This window comes from Crocodylus siamensis, chromosome 7 (assembly GCF_052110815.1).
Source record: "Crocodylus siamensis isolate JL-2025a chromosome 7, ASM5211081v1, whole genome shotgun sequence".
Lineage (NCBI taxonomy): Eukaryota > Metazoa > Chordata > Crocodylia > Crocodylidae > Crocodylus > Crocodylus siamensis.
Genome location: NC_143401.1, coordinates 23,182,298 through 23,194,501, shown reverse-complemented (window position 1 = coordinate 23,194,501; position 12,204 = coordinate 23,182,298). Strand labels below are relative to the sequence as shown.

The 12,204-nt window shown below is 47.3% G+C and overlaps 1 non-coding gene across 1 annotated transcript; it reads right to left on the bottom strand.

Annotated features, from left to right (window-relative positions):
- Window positions 1-1,805: 1,805 nt before the first annotated feature.
- Window positions 1,806-1,994, bottom strand: LOC149859599 (U2 spliceosomal RNA). The gene has a single exon (XR_016443703.1). It is a non-coding gene; the product is annotated as a U2 spliceosomal RNA (small nuclear RNA).
- Window positions 1,995-12,204: the final 10,210 nt, after the last annotated feature.

The following is a 12,204-nucleotide window of genomic DNA, read 5'->3' as shown; positions in this document are numbered from 1 at the left end:
CAAAGCCACCGCTTCCCCTTACCTCAGCCAGCCCATCCGGCTGGCCCCACACAACTCAGCCACCACCTCTCCTCCCTGGTGCCGGCTAGGCCAGAGCTGCACGTGGCCCAGCTGGCCCAGCTGCTGCTGCTGCACAGCCGGCCCACGCTCACAGATGGATGAAATATCTCTACCGTTAATAATAAAAAATCACAGAAATGGGACATAAAAAGAGGCTGCTGCTGCAGGGCCTGGGCAGGCTCCTGCTGAGCAGTGGCTGGAGGTGGGGGCGCAGGATGGGCAGTGCGTGTCTGTGTGTGTTTCTATGTGGGCACAGACAGTAGTGACAATTTTCACCTGATCTGGCCACAGAAAACAGGTTATAGCCATGACCAAATACAAGTGCACGGTTGTAGACTGCTTCAATAATGACTGATTGGGAGAAAATCTGATCCCCTGGAGCCCCTGCTGAGGTGTGTGGGGGGGAAGCTTCAATTCACCTACCCCATCCTCCAGTGCTGGCTGGGGAACACCTAGAAAGAGCTCCCTCTGCTCCCTTCCCCCTCCCATTTGGAAAACTTTTCAATTTACAGAGAGGAGGGGATGTTGTTAGGGGAAACAGGCTGCAGACTGGCAGCCAGAAGCTTCATTCTTCTGCCTCCTGGAACCAAAAATGAACAGGGCATCCGTGCAATCCAGAACGCTTCCTGCAAAGTGTTCGCAGTTACAGTGGGGAACTGCACTGTGCCCTGTGCATCTGTCCCTGCCCTTGCCTCCTCATTTCAGTGCCTGCAGGGTGATAGCCAGCCAGACCCTCTTTTGCAAACTTGGGTGGGAACTGGTGGGCAGAGTAAGCCACTGGCTGCAAGGGCAGGTGCCACTGAAGCACCCGAAGGTTTCTTTGCTAAGGAGCCGGGGTGAGGACAAAGGAAAGCAAGCACTGAGTCCAGCAGCGCTGTGCTTGGGGGGTGGGCTGAGAGCCTGGCCACACAGCAACTTTCCCTGTGCATGCTATGCTGAGCTGGAGGAGGATACGAGTGTGTCTGTGTGTGCATGTCTGTGTGTGCACGTGTGCATGTGCACACAACTCCACACCCTTAATCCTGAAAATTTAAATCAATAAAAAGCTAAAGAAATACTTAAAAATAAAAATCAATATTATCTGTCAAAATTACTAAAAAATAATTTTTTTTTTTTGCCAAGCCTACCTGTGCTTCACCATGTTTCCTAAGATCACCTGAGAGCTACCTCCAGTGAGTACCATCAGTTTACCAAGTTCACTTGGCAAAAATGCATGGGAGGTCATTCTCCTCAGGCGCCCCTCAGCTCTGGAACTCCCTCACCACAAGATCTTCCTATATGGGCAGACATTTAGCAAACATAGCTAGGCTGAGACATTGTTTAGGGGGTGTTACATGTGCTACCTCTGGATGCAGCCTGGGTGCACCAATTGGGAACAGTCCTTCAGCATCCTAGGAGGCAGCAGTCCAAGGGAGCACTATATCCTGTTCCAGGGTGAGAGCAGTGAGAGATTGGGGGGGGGAGTCCTAAAGGTAAGAATACCCCCTTACCCTCTGAGCTCTGCAGTTTCCCTCCCCTCCCATCTTGCTTCCATTCTGGGCTTCCCCGCCTCCCCTACCCTCTGGGGTTCACCTCCCAACCCCATCTCCTTGGGGCATGCCTCACTGCCCCTCTACCTCCTGGGGCTCTTGGGGCTCACCCTGCCCCTACATCTTCACCCTACCCTGGCTCCCTCCTTATGTGGGCTGCCAGTGCAGGAGCAGGCAGGGAGGGGAAGCCCTTTTTTTTTTTTTAATTTTTTTCTGTTTTTTTGCACCGGTCCTGGAAGCACTGCAATACCAGGTCAATGCATGGAGTGGATGGAGCACGCTCTGGTTCCACCACCCAATACCAAAAAGAATCAGCTCAATATAGACCTCCTATGGAGGACATATCAGAGACAATTACCCTGGGGAGCTCAAGCCCTCCCACTTGATGCCACCACTGTCTGGGATGGAGGCTGCTCGTCCCCACTGCTAAGTAGGGACGAGCAGCTAGGGAGCCACAGGGAAGGTCAGGTGAGAGGGTCCTGATCCAGTTTAGGCTGGGGTAATTTTGGGCACTATGACCAGATGGGGCCTGAGCTTCCCCCCTGCCCCAGGCCTGATTGGAATAGGACCCGTGGCTCCCCACTCACCTGTGGCAGCCTCTGAGGTCTGGGTTCAGCCCAGAGTAGTGGTGGTGGCGCCAGGTGGGCAGGTTCCCCCTCTCTGCCTGCTCTCATGCCAGCAGCACAGGTAAGCAGGAAGCTCGAGGTGGGGGGGAAGAGATGGGTGATGTGCGTGTGTCCTTGGGGGATATGGGGGCAGGTGAGCCCCAAGGGGCTGGGGGTGGAGGGTAGGCAGGGTGTTGTTGACAGGCCCAATCCAGACCAGTGAGGGGGTGGTGGACCCTGAGCCAGGCTTGGGGAGGCTAGCAGGGCCTCAAGCCAGGCAGAGGGGTATTAGCAGGGTCCTGATCAGACCACAGGGGAAGACGGAGGGCCCCAGTCCAGGTAGGGGGAGCTGGAAGGGCCCCAGTCCGGGCTGGTGGAACATTGGCAGCAACCAGATCAGGCTGGGGGGGGAGGGGGAGCAGGGCACCAGTTCAGTGAGAGTGGACTAACGGGGCCCCAATCCTGTATACTGCCGTTGAGAGCCAGCGAGCAGGGCAGGCGTGGAGCAGACTTGCAGCTCCTAGCCTCACCTCTGCTCTCCAGCCTTCTAGGGGAAGGTCAGTGCAGTGCACATTACAGGGGAGTGCCTGGGACACATGCTAACTTTAACACACCCTGACATCCCTTAGATTTAGCACATGCTAATTGTAGTGAGTAATACTAACAGTCTCAGTGATTACCTCTTCTAAATGTGAATAGCTTAGGGCCTCTTAAGTTAATCATTACCTCACAAAACAGCCTTGGCTATAAAGTAAAGATATATAAGCATACTTTTATATTGAGTATTACAATACATACAAATATGAAAATGACAAAACTGGATCCACTTCAGTCTAGCTACAGATAGAGACTAAACATCGCAGAAATAAATCTAAGTTAGGAGAATAGCTATGCCTACCATACAGAAAACCCCAAAGGTAACTGTTTTGGGGTGAACCTATGACAGCAGGGAGTTCAGTTTTATGTTGATATCCTAGCTATCTTTTAAGTTGTTTGTTCTCTTGTTCATTCTCCTGCTTTATAATGTATTCTGTTCTCTCATGAGAAGCTGCCCTGAGCTTTTGTCAGGATGGGCAGCATATAAATCAAATAACTAACTAACTAAGATGTGGGTCTAACCTAGACCAACACATCTTATTTTAGAATACTTTCACATTCCTCAGTATTTTAGAGGTGCTGACCAACTGCTTTCTGAAGGAGCCATGGCCTTGTATTAGAGCCAATTTCCAGGTTCCTAGCAAAATATAACTATGTTGATTTCCATGTCAAGCTGCTTGTAGCAATAGCAGGAGGTGAAAGATGCTCATATTGAAGTTGCTTGTAAATTTATGAGCACGCTTGAAGGAACTGGAAATTAGCAAAGAGCACATGGGGTCCATTCTCACCCTTTTTCTATCCTCTGCACCCATGATTGTCAGTGCACATCACTGCTGTTGTGACAAGGAGCTTCAGACTGCTGCCTACATGGCTGCTCTGTGTAGCACAGCCGGTCTAGCCAAGAAAGTCAAACGGTACTTTCGGATTATGGTCTTTCCTTTTCAATATCCTTCAAGACCTCATTGCATTTGAGAAGTCAGGAAAGCCGTGGAACTTATTGGATTATGGGTGATGGAACAGATCCAACACTTAAAATTTTGGACTCTGCACTGTTTGGGAATTAGTATTTTTTAGGGCAGTAAGGGTGTGTCTATACGTCATCCTGTGGTGAGGTGATGATGCACTACATTGCCATGTGGCATGCTACAATGATGTAGTGATCCCATGAGTCTACACGTGATCGCCAGGTATGTCGCCATAGTGGTGTGCCCCCCAGGTATAGAGCATCACTATGGTGACATAGTGGTGAAATCTGCTTGTGTGCACGGTGCAGTAACCACCTGTACTGTACCATGGTTCAGTACTTCCAAGAGGAAGTACTAAAGCATGGTGCTATATCAATGTTGTCGTATGATGATGTGTAGATGCCCTGAGAGTATCACTCAGCTCATGACCTCTGACCATTGTTGGAATAGCCGGTATCCCCCACCCCAGCTCCATCTTCTAAAAAAGACCAGAAAGCCTGTTAGTAATACTGACGTGGTGTAGGCAGCAAAATGTCAGGAGAACTGGCTGTATTCTCAGTTGTTCTTCCACAATGTGACACTGGGCAAGACTCTGTGCCTCTGTTTTTCATTGACCCGTTTCTTATATTAAATCAGCTTCTTACTGGAGGGACTGTCTTTCTTTGGCTGTGTACAGCACAATGAGGCCCCTATCTTTGTTAATATCTCATTTGTCTACACAGAGAAGTTACTGCACAGTAAATGCCTTGTTACACAGTAATTTTGGGCAGTTCCTGCAGCTCTTAACCCCTGAATTGTCCACACATTACCATCTGAATACTGGTTTTTAGCACTGGTTATGGAGCTCAAAGTGATACCACTCCAGGGCACGTTCATTTCTGATCCTTTCTACGTAGCTCGTTTTACACAGTGTAAATGCTCCCCCCTCCCCACTGGCTAGGATCAAGCTCACCATTGATCCCCGCTCACAGCCATCCCCAGCCATCCCTTGCTTACTTGTAGCTGCCCACACTGTCTGTCCCAGGGAGCAGGCAGGGAAGAGCTAAACTTCTGGGCCTAACTGCTGCTCTCTGGGCCAGCTGGTGCCGGGCAGGCAGGTTATCCTTTCCCTGCCTGCTCCCCTGGGACAGACAAAGCAGGCACCCCCACGTAAATAAGGCCCCAGGGGCAAGGTGGAGGCAGTAGGGAAGCAGGAGGGAACCCCAAGGGGCAGGGGGGAAACCAGGGGAACCCTGGTGGGTGGCGGGGGACAGGGGGGGCAGAGCCCAGAATGCAGGGAAGGATTCTTACCTTTCAGTCCTCCAGGCCTCTGCTGGTCTGAACATGTGGCTGCTCCAAACTCAAGCTAGCACTAACACCCCTCAACATTTGTGTAGCTCACAGCATAAGGTATAACATGACCCTAAGCTATAGTGAGAATCTTTGTGAACTAGTTGCTTTGCACTCGGCACGTCTATACGTGTGGCAGACTGTGCAGTTGTTCCTAAGCAGCCATTTAGTACTTGTTTAACCAAGTTACTCATTTAGTACTTGCAGTAGCTGGCATTACTGCACAGTCCCGTTGCTGCACGGTGATTTTTAGCTGCTACTGAGCAGTAGTGCTACTGTCATGGTTCATGCCTGGTGGCACTACATAGCTGTAGCACAGTAGCTCATTGCTACAGCGATGTAGCAGCTCGTGTGGATGCTCCCACTAACTCCCTAGTAGGACTTTTAGTGCAAAGTAAGTGCAACATAGCTTTGCAGATGGAGTACACATTAAATGCAAGGGCTGGATTCTGTTCCATTAGGGACTTAGATGCCCAAGTATGATCCAATTCCACCTCCTGAAGTGTAATTAGGGTCTATGTCCTGGCCTGTAGCAGCAAGGGCTGGAGCAGCTGTGGCACTTCACCAAGTAGCAGCAGTGGCTGCCACACTTGTGTCTCCTCTAAGTGGGAGCTCTGGGCTGGTGCTTTATTCACTTACCATTCTCTGCACTTCTGTCCGCCCTGATCAAGTCTCTGAAAATGGATTAATGCATCTACTTTTGTAATGGACTGTTATCTGATTCTTGAGACAAAAAAGAAGTAAGGAGGAAGAGGAACTGATTAATTTAAGCTGCGTTAGAGAGTTGTGCTATTGGTTGATTTTTGTGTAGTGTGGCTGAAATATCTGTGCATTCCCTGGCCTTAGGAATGTTGTATTTGAACAACTTGAAGTGTTATATAGGAGTGTATTTTGTTTTAGAAGTAAAGCCAGGTTTAATTTTTTTTCAAGGGTCTACGAAAAAAAATAAAAAAAAGTTTGAGTGTTACCAATGCAATTCACAATTTTGGCCCAGATTTGAGACAGGCTTTTGTCTGAAAAAATAAAATAATTAATTTTAGAAATTCCATAATGGTTTGTTTTGATATTTTCAAAATGACACTTTGACATTTGGTTTCTAAATAGCTTCTTTTATTTAAAACTGGCCACAATTAAAAGGAAAAAAAAATTCAATAATCTAAAAATGAAAAGAAACTATATATTTGGGATTGAATTAAAGGTTTTGGGTTGATTGAAAGTGATAAAAATTGGTTTACTGATACCCCCCGAAATCTGACAGATTTCTGTTTTGGTTCAACTTGTAATAATTTGTTTTTTCTGTTTTTTGTTTTGGATCATAAACCTTAAATATCTATGATTTGACCATTTCTAGTGTTGCCCTGTGGGGTCAGGCCAGTGCTCAGGATCTCAGTATCATGCTGTTAGACAGGAGGGCATGGTGTACAATTGCACATACACACACAAAAGTCAGTTAGGTGTGCACATACACTCTAGGTACAGGCACACACACTAGGCGCATACACCCACACTACCAACTCAGGCATATACACATGCAAAATTATGAGCCTAGGCACATGCACACCTATCACCAATTATATACACACCCAAATGTTAGGCAAAAATCAGCTACCAACACCCACTATACATACATGGATCACTCATTCATATATTAGGCACACATTTATATATATATTCACTAGTTCACACACATGCCACCCATCTGCACATACACAGAGGTGAGTTCCTAACTTGGATGGTACAGTGTGTATATGTGTGCTTGGGATACCTGTAGGAAGGTTAAGGTGAGAGAATGAAAGTATAGGGAGTGAAAGTTGCCAGGACCAGGATTAGAACCAGTAGACTAGAGAGAAGCTGGCTGAGGAACTCAGGCTTGGGGTTAGTTAAGGTCAAGTGGCCCCAGGGTTACTTGAGATCACTGGTGCTGGGGTGGAAGCAAGGGAAGAAGCCTGGTGGCAAGGAGGAGACAACCAGGAAAGAGGGAAGCAGAAGGCTGGGAGATTGGGGCTGGAAACAGAGAAGCAGAAAGCTGAGAGATTGAGGAGGAGGGTTGGGAGGTCAATAAGACAAAAACCCAACTCAGGGTTTCAAAATAACAGGTTTATTAAACAAACATCACACTATACAGCCCCACAAAGTTATTGGTTCCTACACATACACACAACATGGAAGCAGGAGAGAAAAAGGCTTGGTGGAGGGATTGAAGTCAAGGTGTATAGGGACAGAGTCCAGGTCCTTTGCTTGGGGAAGGAAGGTGAGAGTTAGCTACCTATCTTGGGCTGTGGGCAGATCCTCGATGGCCAGTCAGGATCTTCTCCAGCAAGGTGTTGTCCAGAGGAGGGTCGCCAGCAGGATCTCTGGGTGGATAGATGGTATGGCATGGTGCTGGTCCAGATGGAGAAGGCGTCACAAGGAGTCAGTCTTCACTACCCCTTTTTATGGGGCAGACTACTTATGATTTCCTATGGGGAGGGCATGTCCAGGAAAAGTCAGCCCTGTTCCAGAGGGTTCCAGATGTTCATACTGAGCATGTGCAGCCTTGGCACAATGGTGGGTTGGATGGTTTCTGCAGCAGTCTTTGTCTTCCAAATCTTGAGCCAGGGAGGGTCAATGCAGGGTGATGGTTGGGTAGTCGAGTTGATGGTTGGTCATTCAGAGGGAGCTATTTTTAGACCTACAGCCATTGTCTCTCAAGCACACTCATTCATTCCCATTCAGTCAGGAACCAATTTACTTAGGAGGGTAGGTATGAGTCACACAGTTACAACAGAGTTACAATAGGGTATGCCTGGGCAGGGGACACAAGATGGAGACTTGACATTACTTTACAGACACAGGCCTAAATCATATAGTATTAATATGAAGCAATAACAATTAATGCAAAAATGATAAGAATACAATATAAAACAGTAAAAATCAATACAAACATAACAGAACACTATTTACAATATAAAAAGGGGCTTATTACAATAAGAGCGTAGAAGAAATTATCTTAGCTTACCTAGTATTACTTGTAATCACTTATAAGGGATAGAGAGGGCAGAGAAAAAGTCAGAAATGGTTAGGGGAAGGGGAGGTAATGTATTTCAAAAGAAAAAAAGAAAGAAAAACTGGGGGTTTTGCTACACTAGCCAGAAACAAGTTGTCACTTCAGATTTCTCCTCTGAGTGTTTCATGAGCATTGTTTTATAGTGGGCTCACACTGCCTCCACCTGCCCCTGCCCTGGCTACAGTCCATACTTGGCAGTGAGACAAGCAGGGAGAGAACAGACCTGTACTTAAGCCTCAGCGCTCCACCTCAAAGTCCAAACATACAAGGTGCTGGACACTTTCATCTCATGAGGTGTGAACAATAGACATAAATAAATGAGTACCTGGACAGAAAAATGGAAAGCAAAGCTGCTTTCTACCCTGCTTCTTCAGCGTTTAACACTGCTAGTTATTTGAATCCCAGAATGTAGGTGGAGGAAAAAGGCCTGGATGACTTCCATCTTAACATCTATTTTGGTTGTGTAATTATAATTATCTTTTACACCTTTTTCTGAAGGGCACACAGTTCTCATCACCCCCTGCACAGTCTCTACACATTGTGAGATTGTTTGAAAAGCCACTATGCAAAGTTACTGAAAAGTAGTGTGTCTGGGCCAAGAGCAAATCAGAGACACAGCTTGGAATGCTTACCATGACTAACAATGCAGATTAAAAATGAACCCAAGTTTTCTCCCTGATACAAATACATCTTGACTCATTCTTCAGCTGATCCTAGGGGGATACTCTGTGCACTTTGCCAGATACACCAGAGGGGATTTTGCCTCCCCATGCAGCAGCAGTGCTTCTCTGGGCTTTGCAGTAGTCTGGGTAGGATCCAGGATGGCAAAGCCTCTGGTGTACTACAAGATGCCTCAACACTCTGCCTTAATGACTTACAGCTGAAAAGTCTTGGGTAGTTCTCTCACTGTTCTTTCTTTTGATTCACCTGCTCCTTCAAGGGCAAAGCAATGCACACAGCTCTTTTTTCCTTGCCAAGGTACATCCATTTTAGGAGCTGGACGTGAAAAGCAATTGCAATCTGACCTACCTAATCACTGCAAACAACACGCATTTGGAGGCACTGGGGCTGAGAGAGCTTGTTTTACAAGTCAGGATGAATTAAAATTATTTTGGATGGCCTCTGTGTTTAATAAGGAGAAAGGCAGAGGCTGAGAAAGGGGTTGGAGAAATGAGAAGACAGAGTTATCAAGAAGGAAAACAATTTCTGGGAGGGGTAACAGGTTTGGCTGCCCTCCTCAGGAGCATGTTCCATTTGTGTATTGAGGTTCACAGAGAGCTGTCTTCACAGGGGTAGAGAGATAAGCAGAAGTGTACCAATGTTTAGTTTTACAGGAGCAGAACTCCAGGTTTAAAGTGCTTTTTGGACAGCTGCCCCTCCTCCTACTCCATGAAATACTCTGGCTCCTCTGTACTAAAAATGTAACTTGAACTTGGGACAGGCCTGGATTCCCTGGGAAAATGTGGCTCTTCTCCCCTCATTTGATTGCATCCAGATGTCTCTCTTTTTCATTATTGCTCTTGATCCAGGCTTCTATTAATAACTTGGAAACTGGTTCACCTCTCTGAAAAGCAACTGAATGCAAAACAAGTGTTAAGTCTACTCTGCAGTGTTGGCTTTTCTCTATACTTATTTATGGTTACAGTAATAAAAGGCACACTCTTGAGGTAAAGATTACATTATTTCTCTTTCTGCAGCTATGGGCTTGATCCTAGATGGTGCTGTGTGCTCTGGTCCCAGTTTAATCAACCACTGCAAAGGAAATTTGTACTTTTTGTCATAATGAATCTTAAAAAGATCACTTATTTGGTATTTATCTGGCTAGGCTTGTGTGGAGGTTATGCCACACTGGGTGCATCTACATATGCTCTTAATGTGAACAAATAAACTCAGGCACAGGTCACACCAGAGTTTATTGCTTCCAGGTGCCATGTTTACATTGAACACATTCAGCCGTATCAGAGCAGTCCTGGCTTGCAGGAGACCTGGGGGAGTCAGCCTGCCAGCCTAGAGCTGCCATGACCTGACTCAACGTGCTGCAAAGCAGTGGTTGGGGCACGGGGGTGCTCCAGTACAATTATCCAGCAGGCAACCCCTGCACCGAACCACCCTTGTACCCAGGCAGCCCTGTCAGCATCTACACGTGCGTTGTGGCACTAACTAACACTGCCCCTGGAATAGTACTTATGTTTACAAGTACTACCCTACAGTGGAATTAATCAGTATACTGTGACCTAATAGGGCCACCTGTGTAGATGCTTAGACTTTACTATTTCTTTTTCTCATGTCTCTGCAATACATTTGACCATCTTGTTACTCATGCTTGTGTTCATTTATTGTACTTTTAAAGATCTTTCGTTGTACGTGCCTTTGAGACAGCAGGCATTGCAACAGTGTTGCATGGTCTGAAGCGCTGTGCCACAGTCACAGGTGGGTGAACCAATGGTACAGCTCCACTTCTTCACTGGTTCCTTGGAACTTATGTGCCGCAGGGCAGCCTGCTCCTTTAAGGGCAGAAGCAGCCTAGCGAAAGGGTCCGCGCAGGCTAGGTGGAGCTCCACAGCTGCAGGTTGCCTAAGTAACAGACCAATGAGGTAATTAGCCTAACAAAAGGGGTCCTGCAGGCAGTCAGCTGACTGGAAGGAGGCGGAGTTCTAGGGACATACAAGCTCCGGGTTAAGGCAGGTAGAGTTTGCTGGCTGCAGCTGCCGGAGGAAGGCGTTCCTGCACGAGAGAGCTGCCCGTGGCATTCTGCTACCTGTTTTGCTACCTCCGAGTGCAGTAAGACACCAGGAGATCACAAGGTTCCCAGGGCTAGGGGGCACTCTGTCCTAGGGCTGGAAGTTTGCCCTCTTGAAGGGACAGAGTGCTGCCTTTATTGTTAGTGTTATGTTATAGCCCGGGGCTTATGTTTGTTTTATTGTTTGTACCAGAGGTTTGGGATGAGGCTCTAAAGGGAGGTGCAGAGGCCTCATTAATGTCGAGAAGGGGCACAGAATCATTTTGAGCCCTTAGAGAAGTGGGCACAAGACTCGAGCAGTTAGAAAAGCCTGCGACAGAAAGAGGGTGCAAGGCACAGGTCACACAGGGGCTGGAGAGCCCTGCACCAGAGTGGTGTAGGGTGGATAGTCCAGTGACAGAAACAGATCAATTGGAGCTAGTCACTCAGAGCCAGGTCTGACACAGTGGGCCTAGGTTAGAAAGCCTAGCCAGGTTAAAAGGGCAGAGGCTGAGTCGGCTGAGACGCCAACTGAGGGAATAATATCTGTGTAACACCTGTAAGGCATGGGGCATAGTGTAGGGTAGGTTTGGAGCCACACAATTGGCCCATAAGGCTTGAGGTGCCCCATGCAGCACAATACTGGGGGCAATGGCTGGCAAAGGGCCCAAGAACTAGTGAGTTCTTATGAAGGCAGTAGATCGGGGCCACGCAAAGGCCCATGGGCAGCCTCCCGATTTTTATTTTTTTACCAGCAAAACATGGCAGGAAAGATAAGAAGGCACCCTTAGGATGGAGCTGGTAAGGTTGCAAAGCCACCAGAAGCATCATGGCCACCCCTGGTGATTTCACCCTGTGACAGTCTGACTGCTATGTAGGTGGTTGAGACATTACCACCTTTACCTTGGTTGATCAGCTCCTGGGGTAAGGACTCGGCCACTGGAATATACATTTTTTTGCTGTTAGATATTTTCTTCAGCCTCTTATTCCACATCTATAGCTTATTAGGCAACTGTACAGTAAATGTCTCATGTAGATGTACCCACTGCAAAGGATGAATAGCTATGTGGGCTGATAGAAGAGGCGCACAAATAGCACATCCTGGTTTTGCTGAAATCACTAACAAAACTGCCCTTGACTTCAGTGTAACCAACAATAATTCCCTGGTTTATTTCTTGGAACTGCCATAGATCCAGAGGATGGCTGTGCACAGGTCATTCAATCTCAAAGTTTTCAAAAATGGGGAAATAATATTGGGAGCAAAATCCTTATTCAGGTATTTAAGCTAGTTGCTTAATTGTCAGATGTGTTGGGCACCTGCGGCTTCGCCCTGACCTAAGGCTCCCAAATGTGG